The following is a 20,192-nucleotide window of genomic DNA, read 5'->3' as shown; positions in this document are numbered from 1 at the left end:
GCCAAGATGCTGCATCTATATCTTGGAGTGCTTCGTCATATGTCCGGGGATCAGGTTCATATTTACCCGGGATCAAGTCCGAAGACTCTCCCAAAAACATGAATCTCTCAGGCTGCCTCACAACCCTCCCACTACGACGAAGCACTGTCTGTGGTTGTGTATTACGTGTTACAGTCTCTTGTGGTACTTTATCTTGTACTGTTGGTACTAAAGTAGACGTGTCCTCTCTTAGTTCTAAAACAACTTTACTACTGTGCTTGTGATCCATTATATAGTCTTCTTCTAAAAACTGGGCATTGGTGCTAATAATGACCTTCTGGTCTTTAGGACTATAAAATAAACTACCTTTCGTTCCTTTGGGATATCCCACAAACACGCGAACTTCTGTACGAGATTCTAACTTATCAGCATCTGGTTTCAGCACATGTGCTGGACTACCCCAAATCCGAATATGTCTTAGACTGGGTTTTCGCCCATTCCACAATTCTATGGGAGTAGAAGAAACTGATTTAGAAGGTACTAAGTTAAAACGTATACTGCTGTTTCCAGAGCATATCCCCAAAACGAATTTGGTAATTCTGAATAACTCATCATCGATCTAACCATCTCCATAAGAGTCCTATTCCTTCGTTCTGCTACACCATTCTGTTGGAGTGTTCCAGGTGCAGACAATTGGGATTGGATCCCGGCCTCTGATAAGTAATTCCTAAACTCTCCTAAGAGGTATTCGCCACCACGATCAGATCGTAGTGTCTTGATACTTTTACCTAATCGTTTCTCCACATCAGCCTTGTATTCTTTGAACTTATCAAAGCACTCGGACTTGCGGCGCATTAGGTAAATATATCCGTATCTTGAATAATCATCTATAAAAGAGACAAAATATTCAAAACCACCTCTTGCTTGGACAGACATAGGACCACACAAATCAGAATGAACCAATTCTAACATTTCTTTGGCTCTATACCCCTTGGCCTTGAACGGCCTCTTGGTCATTTTTCCTTCCAAGCAAGATTCACAAGTTGGAAAATTTTCCAACTCTAATGAACTCAAAAGTCCATCGGCTATAAGCCACTGAATCCTACTTAAGTTAATATGACCAAACCTTAGATGCCAAAGATATGCTTGGTTCATTTCCGAAGGTTCTTTTCTCTTATTAGAGTTAGAAGATGAGTTATAAATTTCCATGTTTTGCTTTGTGGAAGAAATTGGATTTAAAGTATACAAATTGCCAACTAATGCACCAGAACAGATAATCACTTTATTTCTTTTAATAACTACATCGTTACTGAAAGAAACTGAATATCCATCTAAAAACAGTTTAGAAACTGAAATTAAATTCTTTCTAAAACTGGGTACATAAAGACAATTTCTTAAAATCAAATTTCTATTTCTACTAAAAGATAAGTAGACGTCTCCCACTGCAACAGCTGCCACCTTAGTAGCATTGCCCATGTAGACAGTAATCTCTCCTTCAGATAGTCGTCGGGTTTCCTGGAACCCCTGCAAGGAATTGCAGACATGATCAGTGGCTCCCGTATCTACACACCAGGTGCTGATAGATAACACCGCTAAACATGTTTCAACAACTAGAGTATGAGATATACCTTTGTTTTGGTTCCTACGAGGACAACCCGTCTTCCAATGTCCTGCCTGCTTGCAGATGAAGCACTTGCCCTTCGGCTTCTTCACTCCGACTTTAAATCCCGTACTCCGAGATTTATTCACTTTCTTTCTTGAACCGACTTGTTTCTTCTTCTTCTTTCCTCTCGGTTTAGAAGTAGAACCATTTTCGATAGTGAATTTGAGTATTGTGACGAAATAATCCTTCTGTTGCTTGAAGTTCATCAGAGTTCCGCTAATGAATAAATCCTCTTATTCATATTATAGTTCAGTAAACCGCTCAAAACTTCAGGTAACGTTTGGAGGATCATATCGATCCGGGTTTCCCATCAATTTCTCCTCCAAGGATCATATTTCGTTTAGATAAGCCATCATTTTAGGATATGATCCCTCACGAGTACCCTCTTGCATGGTTGCTGTCATTATCTTTCTCATGGCTTCTTTCCTAGAAGCCCTATCCTGATGACCAAAGAGTTCCTTGAGATTGTTCATAATATCATAAGCTGTTGGTAAATCTTGATGCTGATGTTGCAATACATTTGACATTGAAACCAAAATGTAACACCGCGCCATCTCATCAGCTTTTACCCATTTCCTATGATATTCAATCTCCTCTTGAGTAGATTCACCAGTAGGTGCTTCAGGGCAAGGCTCAGTCAGTACAAATTTATAGCTTTCAGCAGTAAGAACAATGTCCAGGTTTCTTTTCCAATCTATGTAGTTTGGTCCAGTAAGTCTATTCTGTTGAAGTATGATGGACAGTGGGTTGAAAGTCATCCTAAGAATCACAAATAACTTTTGGTCAGAACTCTAAATTTAGAATAATATTGATTCCTCAAATAATACTATTTTAAATTAACCAACACCTCAAAACACCGTGAATTTTGTATGCCACGTTAGTGTGGACGTATACAAATTCAATATTTGTAAAAGGAGGGTTTTGACCCATTAATTTTATTATCTTGTCAACCTAACTTTTTGACAAATAAAATTAATAGTTGGTATCTTTTGGTCACACAAATAATAGCAGTGACTCCGATGGGGAGGATACTATTAGGTGTGTCTAAGTGTATACCATTACTTGACACTAAGTCCATTAATAAAGATTATGCCCCTTCCGTTGGGGAAGATCACACGCTCTTAATTAACTTCCTATAGTCATCCAAAAATGGAAGTCTGTTCTAGTGATCCACAAACAAGCTCATCCGTTATGGAGGAAGGCACTCAAAGCCAACGCGCAAGCTTCACTTACAAACCAGTAATGGAGACCATGGGATTTATTTAAAAATCCCTCTCCCACTTAGTTATTTATAAACGAGGAATTTTAACTATGCTAGCCTACTAGTCATGTATACTAACATGCACACACAGCATAATATAAAAGCAATAAATAGAAAATCTAATTTTCAACTATTATGGCTTTTATAGTTGTCCTCCGTGTGTTGTCATCCCAAGCTGCTGCCATATTTGGCCACCGCCACCGGGTCTAGCTGTCGCATCCATCTTGTTCCTTGTTCCGCTGTGCCTCTGGTCCTCAGAAGGTTCCACGCTTTGCAAGATTTGATCCGCGACATAAATAGAATTTTACATTTTTGATCCTATATTCCATAAAAGGAATGTACATGTATCTAGATCAAATATAAAATCCAAATAAAACTAAATACAGCTCCTGATGTATTTTTAATACAATCATGCACACACAAATAAATGCCCTTGACATGTCCAAGGGTCCAATCACACACATAATAACTAAAAGCCTTAATAGTTGGATCCTGCATCCACAAAGTTAGCACATCCTACTATTAACCTGCCTAAATTATGTATGACATGTGCATAATTAAACTAATACCAAATACACAGAGGCTAAATCCTAGCTCTGATACCAATTGTTGGTTGCTATAAATAAGAGGCTATAAATAAGAGGCTATGATAAGGGCCGAGAGGAGTGTTGGTTACTACTCAGAAAACCTAGAGGTTCCACTGTACAAAAATTTTGTACAAAGGTCTGAACCTTTTCCTAGCTACCATGTGTTCTTTTAAATTAAATTTTGGATCGCCTGCGGAACTTAACACGTTTGATCCAAAACTTAATCTATTCGTTCTTTTAGGTTTTGACTTGGGTCTCCTGCGGAACTTAACACGTTCGACCAAAATCACCTTAAGTTATTAATTCCATTAAATATTAATTTCCATAATTGGTTCCCAGTACTGACGTGGCGAGGCACACGGCCTTCTTGGATATGGGAGCAACCACCACCGACTAGACAAAATCTTTTATGGAAAGCTAATATTTAATTTCCTAAAATAACTTTAGGTTAACCGAAAAGAACAATCAAATCATAAGGAAAAATAAAACAAAAGAACACAACTTCGAAAAACATATTTGAAATACTAGAATCGTAAGTCTCTTGTATTTGGTATTATTTCCATAAATAACTAGTATGGTGCGGAAAGGAAAAATTACTAGTTATACCTTCTAAAAAGACCTCTTGATCTTCTACCGTATTCCTCTTCTAACATCGGACGTTGTGTGGGCAACGATCTTCCGAGATGAGAAATCACCAACCACCTTCTTCTCCTCCTAGCTAGGTTCGGCCACAAAGAAGCTTTACAAAGGATGAAGAACAAAACACCAACCAAGCTCCAAGAGATGCAAGCTTTCTCTCCTTCTTCTTCTTCTTCTCCAAGTAGTATCCGGCCACCGCAAGAGCTCCAAGGGAGAGAGAGGTTCGGCCACCACAAGAGGAAGAGGGGGAGATGATGATGATGGCCGGCCACACCAAGGAACAAAAGAGGGAGAGAAATAATAGAGGCTGTCTCACATGAAGGCACCCTCACCCCTTCTTTTATATTCCTTGGCCTAGGCAAATTAGGAAATTTAATTACAATAAAATTTTCTTAATTTCCTTGACATGATTTAATTGAGAAAAATAAAATAAAATTTCCCAATTTAATCTATATTGGCCGGCCACATCAAAATAAATAAATTAGACAAGTTTTAATCAACAAATTAAAACTTCCTAATTTGTTTCCAGAAATTTTAAAATTAAAATTTCTCTTCAAAAATCTCTTCATGGTTGATAAAAAGAAATTTCCATAATTTTAATTTTACAACATGTGAATAATTTTTAAAGAGAAAATAAAATATCTCTCAAATCTACAAATAAGGAAAGAGATTTAATCTCTTTCTTTAATCTTTTGTAGATCTTTTACAAGAGAGATATTTTAATTTTAATTCTCTTTAATAAATTATATCTATCACATAATAAAAATTAAAATTAAAATTCTTTTTTAATTTAATTTGGCCGGCCCCTCTAGCTTGGGTTCAATCTAGGGCCGACCACCCCAATCTATGCCTAGGCTGGCCCTAGCTTGGTTCCTAAGCTAGCTTGGCCGGCCCCCTTTAGGTGGGTATAGAAAGTGGGTATAGGTGGGTATAGTACTCTATAAATAAGAGGCTACGATAGGGACCGAGAGGAGGAATTGGTTTTGGTCTCCCGATAAAATTAAGCATCGCCCCGAACACACAACTTAATTTTATCAATAATAATTCATTCCACTAGAGAACTATTATTGAACTACCGCACCAATCCCAAATTACATTTTTGGGCTCCTTCTTATTATGAGTGTGTTAGTCTCCCTGTGTTTAAGATATCGAATGTCCACTAATTAAGTGAGTTACTGACAACTCATTTAATTAATATCTTAGTCCAAGAGTAGTACCACTCAACCTTATCGTCATGTCGGACTAAGTCCACCTGCAGGTTTAACATGACAATCCTTATGAGCTCCTCTTGGGGACATTATCAACCTAGTATCTCTAGGACACAGTTTCCTTCTATAATCAACAACACACACTATAAGTGATACCATTTCCCAACTTATCGGGCTTATTGATTCATCGAACTAAATCTCACCCACTGATAAATTAAAGAAATAAATATCAAATATATGTGCTTGTTATTATATTAGGATTAAGAGCACACACTTCCATAATAACCGAGGTCTTTGTTTCTTTATAAAGTCAGTATAAAAGAAACGACCTCAAATGGTCCTACTCAATACACTCTAAGTGTACTAGTGTAATTATACAGTCAAGATAAACTGATACCTAATTACACTACGACCTTCTAATGGTTTGTTCCTTTCCATTTTGGTCGTGAGCTACTGTTTATAATTTATAAGGTACTGATAACATCATCTTCTGCATGTGACACCATATACTATGTTATCTACAGTATAAATTAATTGAACAACTACAACTAAATGTAGATAATTTGACCAAATGTGATTTTTTATTCATAATGAATGTTTACAAAGCTTAGGCTTTCAGTATACACTCCAACAAGGAGGAATTGGTTTTGGTCTCCTGATGAAAATAAGCTTCCCGTGCTTGCCTTGAACACCCAACTTAATTTCGTTAATAATAATTCATACCACTAAAGAATTATTATTGAACTATCACACCAATCTCAAATTACATTTTGGGCTCCTTCTTATTATGAGTGTATTAGTCTCCTTGTGTTTAAGATATAAAATGCCCACTAATTAAATGAGTTACTGACAACTCACTTAATTAATATCTAGATCCAAGAGTAGTATTACTCAACTTCATTATCATGTCGGACTAAGTCCACCTGCAGGGTTTACATGACAATCTTTATGAGCTCCTCTTGGGGACATCATCAACATAGATTACTAGGACACAGTTTCCTTCTATAATCAACAACACACACTATAAATAATATCATTTCCCAACTTATCGGGCCTCTTGATTTATCGAACTAAATCTCACCCATTGATAAGTCAAAGAAATAAATACTAGATATATGTATTTGTTATTATATCAGGATTAAGAGCATACACTTCCATAATAACAAAGGTCTTGTTCTTTTATTCAGTCAGTATAAAAAGAACTTACCTTAAATGGTCCTGCTCAATACACTCAGAGTGTACTAGTGTAATTTTATAGTTACGATAAACTAATACCAAATTATATTACGACTATTCTAATGATTTGTTCCTTTCCATTTTAGTCGTGAGCTACTGTTTATAATTTATAAGGAATTGATAATATGATCTTTTGTGTGTGACACCACACACCATGTTATCTACAATATAAATTAATTGAACTACTACACTTAGCATATAAATGTAGACATTTGACCAATGTGATTCTTTATTTCACAATAAAATGTTTACAAAAGAATAGACTTTTAGTATACACTCTAACAATCTCCCACTTATACTAAAAGACTATTGATGTGCGCAAATATTATGATCATTTACGCATGTTTTAGCGCACATTCACGTACTTTATTCATATATATTCGTTGCATGATTTCCTCTTTCATCTTGTATTCATTATATATATTCTTTTGTTCGGATATCTGCTCTTTGTTTGGTTTTGTGTTGACAGAGACGACTTTCGGAGTAAAAACGGCGATTATCTACGCACCGAAACAAGCCAAAGAACACGACCGTGCAACACACGGCCGTGTGACTAGACATAAGGGAGCGGTGCACGACCGTGCGACAATGGCAGAGGTAGAGCAGTGCACGACCATGCACCCTTGCACGGTCGTGCGGCCATGGCAGAGGCGAAGTAGTGTATGGCCGTGCACCCTTGCACGGCTGTGCAGCCATGGCAGAGGCGAAGAAGTGCATGGCCGTGCATCATTGCACGATCGTGCCACCCCAGGACGAGACAAAGGAATTCCCGGCCGTGCATCCTTGCACGACCGTGCCTCAGGGAGCAGAAGCTAGAGACCACACGGTCGTGCTAATCAGCACGGCCGTGCAGCTTAGCCAGAGGAGTGGATGGGCGTGGCCGTGCCAACCTTGCACGGTCATGCCACGGGCCGTGCGGCGCCCATACCCTAGCTTATAAAAGGGTCAAGAAACATATTCTTTGGTTCGGGACTTCATCCCTCCCCTCGGGGAAAGCAGTCGAGTTTCATCCACCTCCGTCTCTTGACGATCCGTCCATCTCCGGAGCAAGGAAGCATCCCCAAGACATCGGAATCATCAAACATCTCTTCTTCCTTTCCTTCTAGGGTTATAAGTATGCTTTTCTTTATGTTCTGGGGTTGTTCTTCCACCACAATGGAGTAGACATCCTCTTCTAGGATTAGAAAGTATTTGTAATACGATGGAGGTGTAGAACTATATTGATTCGCCTTATTTCTATTCAATGAATTGTTTATGCCTTGTTCATACTTGATGAAGTTGTGTGTGTGACGTAGTTATGTTTCTTGCACGCTTTGTTGATTGATGTGGAGGATTGTTGATCACGCAAGGGGATGCCCTAGAGCGTATTGACCAAGGTACCCTCATGACAGGGGTAACCCTTTCCGGACGCCTAAGACATTCCCTTAAAAGGAGAAACAATCCCATAGGAATTGCTGCTCTCGTAGAGAGAGTGCTCTAGATCATATACCCGAGGGACCCTAGTGACAAGGGTAACCCGTTCATGGACGTCTAGGACATTCTCTTGAAAGGAGAGGCAATTCCTCCATAAGGAAGTAGGAACCCGTACCATCTACCTTTATCCTTATTGCTATTTAGTAGACACGAATTCCTGTGATCTACTGAGGCGCCCTAGTGACAGGGGTTAACCATTACAGGATTTCACAGGGACCGTCTCTACTCGATACTTAGCGATATTGACCAATCTAACATCCTACAAGAGCATGGACATAGAGGGTAGAAACTAAGCAATCTATGTAGTATCTCCTAGTATTACAATTAAACCGAAATCCTAGAATCCATCTCCCGAACCTCATTCCTTGCAAGATCTCTTTTCTCTCTCTCAACATTCTTTCTCTCTTCAATCACTCTCGTTAGTTTGCAAGCACCAAAGCTAACTTTCGACCGTCTAGATAAGCTACTTGCGACATCTCTAGTGCTTAATCAACAGTCCCTGTGGATTCGACAAATCTTTTATATTACTGACGACGAAACCGTACACTTGCGGTTGCGTAACAAGTTTTTGACGCCGTTGCCGGGGACTGTTCGCATTAACATTAGTAGATTAGCAATTTAGTTAACCTAGACTTGTGAATAGTTTTTTTTTTCATTTTAAATTGCAATTTGTTTTCCATATACATAATCAAAAAAAAAAAAAGGGAAAAAAAATCTGTATTTTTTAGTAATTCAAATTCTGCGTTTTGTTTCTTGTTTTTCATATAGCATTTCATTTCCTATCTTTAATTCTTCATTTTTATTTTTACTCATTTTATTTCGATGAGCACTAACATGTCAAACAGGGCCTTAAGAGATTTCTCGGCACCTATTTATGCAAGATTTATGTCTCCCATTGTGCAACCTCTTATTGAAGCAGAAAATTTCCAACTAGACCCAGAGTTAATTTCCATGATACAAGGTCACAAATTCGGAGGAGAAGTATCAGAAAGTCTTTATCTACATCTTGAGACATTTCTAGAGCTTTGCGATTTGGTGAATTGTGAAGGAGCATCAGCAGATGCAGTTCGGTTGATGGCATTTCCTTTTAGTATCAAGGGCAAAGCAAGGACTTGGTTATATTCTCTTTGTCCTCAAAGCATCACAAGTTGGGAACAATTGGAGCAGCAATTTCTGAATCATTTTTTCCCTCCAAGCAGAACTATCTACATGAGGAGTTCCATCACAAATTTTGTTCAAGCAAATGGAGAATCTTTATTCGAAGCATGGGACAGATTCAAGAGTCTACAAAGGCAGTGCCCTCACCATGGCTTGGAGAAATGATTGATTCTACACATATTCTATAGGGGAATTTCTTTTTCAGATAAGTGTTTGTTAGATTCATCAGCTGGAGGTTCATTTATGGACAAGAGTATAGAAGAAGCTTATACATTAATTGATTAAGTGACATTGAACCTCCATAGATGGTCAAGCAAAAGTTGGATGGAATCTCCCTCAGAAATTTAAGAAGTACAAGTCATATGTACTAGAGAGCCTGTCAAATGAAATGCAATTCAACCACCCAAGAATGTTGAAATTTAGAAGTCACAGAATAAGGAGTTCAAACATTTGGGGGCAAAGATTGAGAGCATAGTTTCAAAATGGTTCAAAGAAGATCCCCCTCCTATACAAATAAGATCTAGTAAAAATTGTAATGATATTAAGTTGAGGAGCGGCAAGAATCATGAAGAACTTCTGAAAAATGACTTGTATAGAATTGAGGAGAAGAACAATAGAAGACCACAAAAATTCACCTCTATTACTCTAGGAAGTTCCCAAAGGCCACAAGTACCTTTCCCTCAATGATTGATCACACCTACACTAAATATGCAAATTGGACCTCCTCCGCAAGCTCAAAAGGAATATGGAAAAAAGAAAGTACCTTTCCCAGGACCTTCACTAAAGGTTTCTTTTCCACAAAGGCTAGTGAGGGTAAATGAAAACGAAGACCTTGGCAAATACTATGACACTAATATGGTTGAGTGTAGATTTTTGGATACATATGAAGATGAGGACTCTTCAGATGAGGATTATGATAATAATGCAATGGATAACAAGTTTCAGATCTTCCTCCAGATTTTACAGGATGTTATAGTGACATTAAATTTTCAGATGATGAATGTATTGAGGTAGATCAACGTAAAAATGCAAATGAAGTCAATGATCCTCCTATAGTTGATTCTCCTGTTGAAGATATAGACGTTGGTTTATTTTTTGATGCTTGCGTTGATAATGATGATTTGGAAGGAAGTGTAGGGAGCTGTGGTGTGGAAACAACATCTCAAGAATCACCTCCTTCATCCACACAACCTTTAGAGATTATAAGAGTTGCAAGAATTGAACATGTTGTGGATCCATGTGTAGGGACTTGTTCAGAGTTAGCAGAGTCTCAAGAATCACCACCTTTGGAAGTACTAACACCAGAGCCCGAGCCAGAGCCAGAACCATCATTTGATTCAGAGGAAGTCACATCCACATGTTTAGAAATTTCAGGTACCTCTCAGCAAAGTAAGGTTAGTATTTCTTGTGATATTTTGGAAAATTTTATAGAGGTACCTGCCATTGACTTTGTTGGATGTGATTTAGTTTTTATTTCTTATTCTGCTTATCTTGATATGGTTATGGCTCTATCTTATCTAATGCGTTTGCGGGAGATTTGTATTTTCTTTGCATGTGCAGATTTTCATGGGGCCTATAATTAGAAGCTCGATCTGAACCGTCTTCGGTCTCCTGAAAGAATTTCCAAGAAGACGAAGATGGAGAGAGCAATCCTTTACTTCTTAACTCTAACATTGAAATCTCTCTCTATAATAAGAGCCCTTGGTAAGAGGGTTCTAAAATATCTTACCCCTCCAAGAGTGAGATTTCGATGAATCTAATGAGGTGGTCGAGCTAATGACCTTAAACAAGCACTTCTTGGGAGGCAACCTAAGTTCTTTACCTTTGTTTTCATTCATATCTTTAATTATTTCCATTTTCATTTCTTTATAATAAACATGTATCCTCTACTTAATTTTCATTGTCTACCTTCTTTTATAGGACTTAAAGATTAGGAGGAGTGCAATTATATGATGGAGAAGTTAATGACATGGGCAGTTGACACACATTATTTGGTAGTTTCTCTTACTTTTAATCTCCTCTACATTGTTATTAGTTTTCATTGGGACAATGAAAAGTTTAAGTCTGGGGGAATGCATTAGATGCATTTGGTTTTTGTTTTTGTTTTCTTCTTTTTGCATAATAAAATTTTTGCTAGTTGCATCTTACATCACATCATGATTGCTTGTTCCTTATTGCAAAATACTAGCACGTTTATTCTAGATTTTATGTGTTACTTATGGTGCTAGTATGTTTAGTGATATATCTTTTTTTATCTTTGATAGCATGAAGTGAGCAATATTTTTACTATAAGAGTTTAAGCATTGGCATTGTTTTAGGATCTCTATATACTATGCCTATTTTTGATGGTTGATAACTCTAAAATAGTCATGATTCATAGAATTGGACTAGTACTTGTGTTTCTATGGTGACCTCTCAACTACATTTTGGTTACTGGATAAACTCAGATCATGTAAGCTCATTTGGAAAAATCAATCCCAAAAAAATAAAAAAAAATGGAAAAAAATAAAGGTTTATTCAAGTTTGATACTTTGTAAACAATCAAAGAAAGAAAAAAAATAATAAGGGATAAAAAAATAGTTGTCGTGAGTGGAAACTAGCAAATTCACCCCTTTGAGATCGAGTTAGGTTACTGGGGAAATGAATGCTATGTTTCTCTTGATACTGAGTATTCCTTTGAGACCTTGTGTAGACAATGCATAGCATTTTTTGAGGGGAACGAACATTGCGTGTGGCAGGTAAGTGCTTATCAACGGAATCATAAGGAACACAATTTTATGATGACTTGATTAGACTTAGGGATTGAAACTTGATAAATCTAGGCCACTTTTGCACTGAGCACGGAAGACTACTATTTAGGTCATACTTAAACTACTTTTGTATCTTTCTCACCAATGAAATAATTTGATAGAATTAGATTGACTTGCTAAAGATTATGATGCACTATCTAACCACATGAATCTAGATTGCGGATTTTACTTGAGGACAAGCAAAGGTTTAAGTCTGGGGGTGTGATGTGTGCAAATATTATGATCATTTACGCATGTTTTAGAGCACATTCACGTACTTTATTCATATATAATTGTTGCATGATTGCCTCTTTCGTCTTATATTCATTATATATATTCTTTTGTTCAGATATCTGCTCTTTGTTTGGTTTTGTGTTGACAGAGATGACTTTCGAAGCAAAAATGGTGATTATCTACGTATCGAAACAAGCTAAAGAACACGGCCGTGCAACACACGGCCGTGTGACCAGATAGAAGGGAGCAGTGCACGACCGTGCACCCTTGCACAACCGTACGACCATGGTAGAGGCAGAGCAGTGCACGACCGTGCACCCTTGCACGGTCGTGCGGCCATGGCAGAGGCGAAGCAGAGCATGGTCGTGCACCCTTGCACAGCCGTGCGGCCATGGCAGAGGCGAAGCAGTGCATGGTCGTGCATCATTGTACGACCGTGCCACCCCAGGCTGAGACAAAGGAATGCCCGACCGTGCATCCTTGCACAGTTGTGCCTCAGGGAGCAGAAGCTAGAGACCACACGGCCATGCCAATCGGCACGACCGTGTAGCATCGCTAGAGGAGAGGATGGGCGTGGCCATGGCAACCTTGCACGGTCATGCCACGGGCCGTGCGGCGCCCATACCCTAGCTTATAAAAGGGTCAAGAAACATATTCTTGGGGTTATCTTTGGTTCGGGACTTCGTCCCTCCCCTCGGGGAAAGCCGTCGAGCTTCATCCACCGTCGTCTCTTCACGATCCGTCCATCTCCGGAGCAAGGAAGCATCCCCAAGACATCGGAATCATCAAGCATCTCTTCTTCCTTTCCTTCTAGGGTTGTAAGTATGCTTTTCTTTATGTTCTGGAGTTGTTCTTCCATCACAATGGAGTAGACATCCTCTTCTAGGATTAGGAAGTATTTGTAATACGATGGAGATGTAGAACTATGTTGATTCGCCTTATTTCTATTCAATGAATTGTTTATGCCTTGTTCGTACTTAATGAAGTTGTGTGTGTGACGTAGTTATGTTTCTTGCACGCTTTGTTAATTGATGTGGAGGATTGTTGATCACGCAAGGGGATGCCCTAGAGCATATTGACCAAGGTACCCTCATGACAGGGGTAACCCTTTCCAGACGTCTAAGATGTTCCCTTAAAAGGAGAAACAATCCCATAGGAATTGCTGCTCTCGTAGAGGGAGTGCTCTAGATCGTATACCCAAGGGGCCCTAGTGACAAGGGTAACTCGTTTACGGATGTCTAGGACATTCTCTTTAAAGGAGAGGCAATTCCTCCATAAGGAAGTAGGAACCTGTATCATCTACCTTTATCCTTATTTCTATTTACTAGACACGAATTCCTGTGATCTACCGAGGCGCCCTAGTAATAGGGGTTAACCGTTACAGGATTTCACAGGGGCCGTCTTTACTCGATACTTAGGGATATTGACCAATCTAACTTCCTACAAGAGCATGGACATAGAGGGTAGAAACTAAGCAATCTATGTAGTATCTCCTAGTATTACAATGAAACCGAAATCCTAGAATCCATCTCCCGAAGCTCATTCCCTCCAAGATCTCTTCTCTCTCTCTCAACCTTCTTTCTCTCTTCAATCACTCTCGTTAGTTTACAAGCCCCAAAGCTAACTTTCGACCATCTAGATAACCTATTTGTGACATCTCTAGTGCTTAATCAACAGTCCCTGTGGATTCGACAAATCTTTTATATTATTGATGACGAAACCGTACACTTGCGATTGTGTAACAACTATGCTATCATAAAAGCCGCCATACATCTGATTCCCATTCCTTCAACATGCTCATCGAAAGCTTTCGCCGGAAGGGCCTTAGTGAAAGGATCTGCCAGGTTATCCGCTGATGCAATCTTGGCGACAACAACTTCTCCTCGCTTGACGATGTCTCGTATCAGGTGGTACTTGCGCTCTATGTGTTTACTTGCCTTATGGGCTTGTGGTTCCTTCGAGTTTGCTACTGCACCGCTATTATCACAATAAATTGTGATGATTTTGGGCAAACCAGGAATCACATCTAAGTCCATTAGGAAGTTCCTGAGCCACACAGCTTCTTTGGCTGCCTCAGAGGCTGCCACATACTCAGCTTCCATGGTTGAGTCAGAAACACATTTTTGCTTAACACTCCTCCATGTAATGGCTACACCTCCTAAAGTAAACACATAGCCTGATGTAGACTTACTATTGTCCCTATCTGATTGGAAGTCAGAATCCGTGTATCCCACAAGGAGCAAATCATCTGCTTGGCAAACTAGCATATAATCTCTAGTCCTTCTCAAGTACTTTAATATATTCTTTACAACAATCCAATGTCCTTGTCTAGGGTTACTTTGATATCTGCTAACCATGCCCACGACAAAACAGATATCCGGTCTCGTGCACAACATAGCATACATTAGGCTTTCTACAGCCAAAGCATAAGGAATTGCCTTCATGTCCTCTATCTTCTTTGATGTCTTCCGAGACATCTCTTTAGATAAAGCTACTCCATGTCTAAAAGGTAGAAAACCTTTCTTGGAGTCTTGCATGCTAAAATGAGCAAGGATTGTATCAATATATGAAGCTTGGGACAAGCACAACATCCTTTTCTTGTGATCCTTTATTACTTTGATCCCAAGAATATGTGCGCATTCTCCTAAGTCCTTCATATCGAATTGTTTGGGCAACCATACCCTTACTTCCGACAACACTTTGATATTGTTTCCAACTAACAAAATGACATCTACGTATAGTACAATAAATATCACCACGTTTCCATCACACTTCTTGTATACACAAGACTCATCCGGATACTGAATAAATCCATATGACTTGATTACTTCATTAAATCAGATGTCCCAAGACCTTGAAGCTTGCTTCAGTCCATAAATAGACCGATTTAGCTTGCACACTAGATGCTCTTTGTCTTTTTCAATGAACCCCTCTGGTTGCTTCATATGGATGTTCTTTTCAAGACTTCCATTAAGGAAAGTTGTCTTGATATCCATTTGCCAAACTTCATAATCTATATGAGCGGAAATCGATAAGAGTATCCGGATAGACTTAAGCATGGCTATTGGCGAAAAAGTTTTCTCATAATAGATTCCTTCTTTCTGAGTGTACCCTTTCGCAACAAGCCTTGCTTTGAAGGTTTCCGCCTTCCCATCTGCCCCTTTTTTCCTTTTGTAGATCCACTTGCATCCAATGGCTTTTACACCATTTGGTGGTTCCACAAGCTCTCAGACTTTATTATAATACATAGATTCTATTTCAGAGTTCATCACTTTTTGCCAAGATACTGCATCTTTATCTTGGAGTGCTTCGTCATATGCCCGGAGATCAGGTTCATGTTTACCTAGGAACAAGTCCGATGATTCTCCCTAAAATATGAATCTCTCAGGTTGCCTCACAACCCTCCCACTACGACGAGGCACTATCTGTTGTTGTGTATCATTTGTGATACATGTTGCAGTCTCTTGTGATATTTCAATTTGTACTATTGGTACTAAAGTAGGTGTGCCCTCTCGCATTTCTTCTAGAATAATTTTACTCATGCGCTTGTGGTCCATTATATAATTTTCCTCTAAAAATCAAGCATTGGTGCTAACAATGATCTTCTGATTTTTATGATTATAAAATAAACCACCTTGCGTTCCTTTGGGATATCCTATAAACAGACAAACTTCTGTTCGTGATTCCAACTTGTCAGTGTCTCCCTTCAGCACATGTGCTGGACTATCCCAAATCCGAATGTGTCTTAGACTAGACTTACGCCCATTCCATAATTTTGTGGGAGTAGAAAGTACTGATTTAGAAGGTACCAAGTTTAGAATGTGCGCTGTTGTTTCCAAGGCATATCCCAAAAATGAATTTGGTAATTTTGAATAACTCATCATCGATCTAACCATTTCCATAAGAGTTCTATTCCTTTGTTCTGCCACACCGTTCTGTTGGGGTGTACCAGGTGCAGACAATTGGGATTGAATCCCAGCCTCTGATAAGTAGTTCCTAAACTCTCCAAAGAGGTATTCGCCACCACGATCAGACTGTAGTGTCTTGATACTTTTACCATCAACATTGTACTCTTTGAACTTATCAAAGCATTCAAACTTGTGGCGCATTAAGTAAATGTATTCGTATATCGAATAGTCATCTATAAAAGAGATAAAATATTCGTAACCACCTCTTGCCTAGATAGACATAGGACCACACAAATCAGAATGAACAAGTTCTAACGCATCTTTGGCTCTATACCCCTTGGCCTTAAAAAGTCTCTTGGTCATTTTACCTTCCAAGCAAGATTCGTAAGTTGGAAAGTTTTCCAACACTAATGAACCCAAGAGTTCATCGGCTACGAGCCTTTGAATCCTACTCAAGTTAATATGACCAAGCCTTAGATGCCAAAGATATGTTTGGTTCATTTCCAAAGGTTCATTTCTCTTATTAGAATTAGAAGATGTATTATTAATTTTCATTTGTTGCTTTGTGGGAGAAATTTAATTTAAAGTATACAAATTGCCTACTAATGTACCAGAACAGATAATATCCCTATTTTTCTTGATAACTACTTTGTCATAAAAAAAAAACAGAATATCCATCCACAAATAATTTAGAAACTGAAATTAAATTCTTTCTAAAAGTTAGTACATAAAGACAATTTCTCAAAACCAAACTTCTATTCCTATCAAATGATAAGTAGACGTCTTCCACTGCAACAGCCGCCACCTTTGTAGCATTACCCATGTAGACAGTTATCTCTCCTTCATATAGTCGACGGGTTTCCTGGAACCCCTACAATGTATTGCAGACATGATCAGTGGCTCCTGTATCTCCACACCAGGTGCTGGTAGATAACACCGCTAAACATGTTTCAACTACTAAAGAATAAGATATACCTTTATTGTTCTAATTCCTATGAGGACAGTCTGCCTTCCAATGTCCAGTCTGCTTGCAGATGAAGCACTTTCCCTTTGGCTTCTTCACTCCAGCTTTAGGTCCAATACCTAGAGATCTCTTCTTTGCTGCCCAGCCTGTTTCTTCTTCTTCTTCTTGCCTTTCGACTTAGAAGTAGAAACATTTTCAGTAAAGTGAATTTGAGAACTATGACGAAATATACCTTCTATTGCCTATAGTTTTGTCAGAAGTTCCGCTAACGTATAATCCCTTTTGTTCATGTTATAGTTTAGGCGAAACTGTTCAAAACTTCTGGGTAGTGTTTGGAGAATAATATCAACCTGGGTTTCCCATCGATTTCAGCTCCAAGGATCTGTATTTCGTTCAGATAAGCCATCATCTTGAGGATATGATCCCTTATGGGTGTCCCCTCTGACATGGTGGCTGACATTAACTTTCTCATTGCCTCTTGCCTAGCAGCCTGATTCTAGTGTCCGAAGAGTTCTTTGAGATTGTTCATCATGTCGTAAGCAGTTGGTAAATCCTGATACTGATGTTGCAGCACATTTGACATTGAAGCAAAAATGTAACACCGCGCCATCTCATCTGCCTTTACCCATTTCTTATGAGCCTCAATCTCCTCTTCACTAGAATCACTATTAGACACATTAGGGAAAACCTCCAATAGTACAAACTTATAGCCTTCAGCAGTTAGGACAATGTCTAGGTTTTTTTTCCAATCTATGTAACTAGGACCAGTAAGTTTATTTTCTTTCAGTATAATCGCCAGTGGGTTGAAAGTCATCCTAAGAATCACAAAATAAACTTTGGTCAATACTCTAAATTTAGAATAATATTGATTCCTCAAACAATATTATTTAAATTTACCAACACCTCAAACACCGTAAAATTTGCATGTCATGATTGTGTGGACATATACAAAATCAAACATTTGTAAGAGGAGGTTTTACCCATTAATTTTATTCTTGTCAACCTAACTTCATGACAAATAAAATTAATAGTTGGTTTTTCCTTTGGTCGCACAAATAATAGCAGTGATTCCGATAGGGAGGATACTATTAAATGTACCTAAGTGTATACCATTACTTGATATTTAGTCCATTAAATAGGATTGTGCCCCTTCAGATGGAGAAGATTACATGCACCTAAATAATTTCCTATAACCATCCATAAATAAAGTTTGATCTAGTGATCTGCAAACAAACTCATCCGATGGGGAGGGAGGCACTCAGAGCCAACATGCAAGTTTGTCGCATCACTTACAAACTAGTAATGGAGACCGTGGAATTTATTTACTAATCCCTCTCCCACTTAGTTATTTAGAGTGAGGAATTTTAACTATGCAAGCACACACACATCACAATAAATAAAAGCAATAAATATGAAAATTAATTTTCCAACTATTATGGCTTTTTCCATCATTGTCCTTCGTGCATTGCCAACCCTAGTTGCTGCCATCTTTAGCCTCCGCAATCGGGTCCAGTCACCGCATCCATCTTGCTTCTTTTTCCACTGCGCCTCTGGTCCACAAAAAGTAACACGCATTGCAAGGATACAATCTGCGACAAAAATAGAATTTTATATATATCAATCCTATATTCTATAAAGGAATGTACATGTAATCTAGATCGAAACAAAAATATAAAATCCTAAAACTAATACAGCTCCTGCGGTATTTAATGCATACAATTATGCACACACAAAAAATACCCTTGACATATCCAAGGGTCTAATTACACACAATATCTATAAGCCATAATAGTTGGAGCTTGCAACAACAAAATTAGCACATCCTACTATTATCCTGCCTAAATTATGTATGACATGTGCATAATTAAACTGAAAACCAAACACACAGAGGCAAACCCTAGCTTTGATACCAATTGTTGGTTGCTATGTGGAATATCATATCGGTTCCCCTGTACAAAATTTTTGTACAAGTCCTGAACCTTTACTAACAACCTATTGTGTTCTTTAGAAATTAAATTAGGAATCACAAATGAAACTTAACATTATTGATTCCAAATTTAACTTATCTGTTCTTAGTGGTTTAGACTTGGATCGCAAACGATGCTAAACATTATTGATCCAAACCCACCCATGTTACAAATTCAATTAAATATTAGTTTCTAAAATTGGCTTCCAAAACTACATGGCGAGGTACTAGGCCTTCTTGGGTATGAGATCATCCACCACCGCCTAGACAAAGCCTTTTAAAGAAATTTAATATTTAATTTCCTTATATAACCCGAGGTTTAACCAAAAGGAACAATCGAATCACAAATTCGAAAAATAAAAAAAAAAAACTTGAATCACAAATTCGAAACCTAGAATCATATGCCTCTCGTGTTTGGTATTTCAAAATCCATACAAAGAAACTAGTATGATGTGGAATAAGATTACTAGTTATACCTTTCTTTATAAACAATAACATCTTAATCTTCTACCGTATTCCTCTTCTTATCTCGGACGTTGTGTGGGGAACAATCTATCGAGATGAAAATCCACCAAGCCTCCTTCTTCCTTCTTCCAAGTTTCGGCCATGCAACCTTCACCAAGAGATAGCAAGTCTCGGCCACCAACCAAGCTCCAAGGAAAACTAGGAAATAAAGCCTTCTTTCTCTCCTTCTTCACTAAGAAAATTCGGCCACCAAAACAAGCTCCAAGAGGATGCCGACCACTAGAAGAAGAGAGGAAGAGATGATAGGGCCGACCACCACCAAGGAAGAAAAGAGAGAGGAATAGAAGAGTTGTGTTGTTAGGTGACGCACCTCTACCATCTCTTTTATATTCCTTGGTCTTGGCATATAAGGAAATTTTAATAAAAACTTCCTTATTCTCCTTGCCAACAAAAAGAAATTTAAACAACAATTTCCTTTTTAAATTTTAATGGTCGGCCTCATCAAGAGCTCCAAATAAGGAAAGTTTTAAACACAAAATTAAAACTTCCTAATTTGTTTTCAGAAATTTTTAAAATAAAATTTCTCTTAAAAAATTCCCTTCATGGTTGGTTATAAAAGGAAACTTTTATAAATTAAAATTTTTCTATTAAAATATGTGGAT

General features: G+C 38.2%; 1 non-coding gene across 1 annotated transcript; it reads right to left on the bottom strand.

The window, feature by feature from the left end:
• Positions 1-9,253: 9,253 nt before the first annotated feature.
• On the bottom strand, positions 9,254-9,359 carry LOC122044654. Its single transcript, XR_006129682.1, has one exon. It is a non-coding gene; the product is annotated as a small nucleolar RNA R71 (small nucleolar RNA).
• Between the last annotated feature and the right edge of the window lie 10,833 nt (positions 9,360-20,192).

Source organism: Zingiber officinale, chromosome 2A (genome assembly GCF_018446385.1).
Source record: "Zingiber officinale cultivar Zhangliang chromosome 2A, Zo_v1.1, whole genome shotgun sequence".
NCBI classification, from domain to species: Eukaryota; Viridiplantae; Streptophyta; class Magnoliopsida; order Zingiberales; family Zingiberaceae; genus Zingiber; species Zingiber officinale.
Note: the sequence above shows the minus strand (reverse complement) of the source record. Positions and strands in the feature narration are given on the sequence as shown.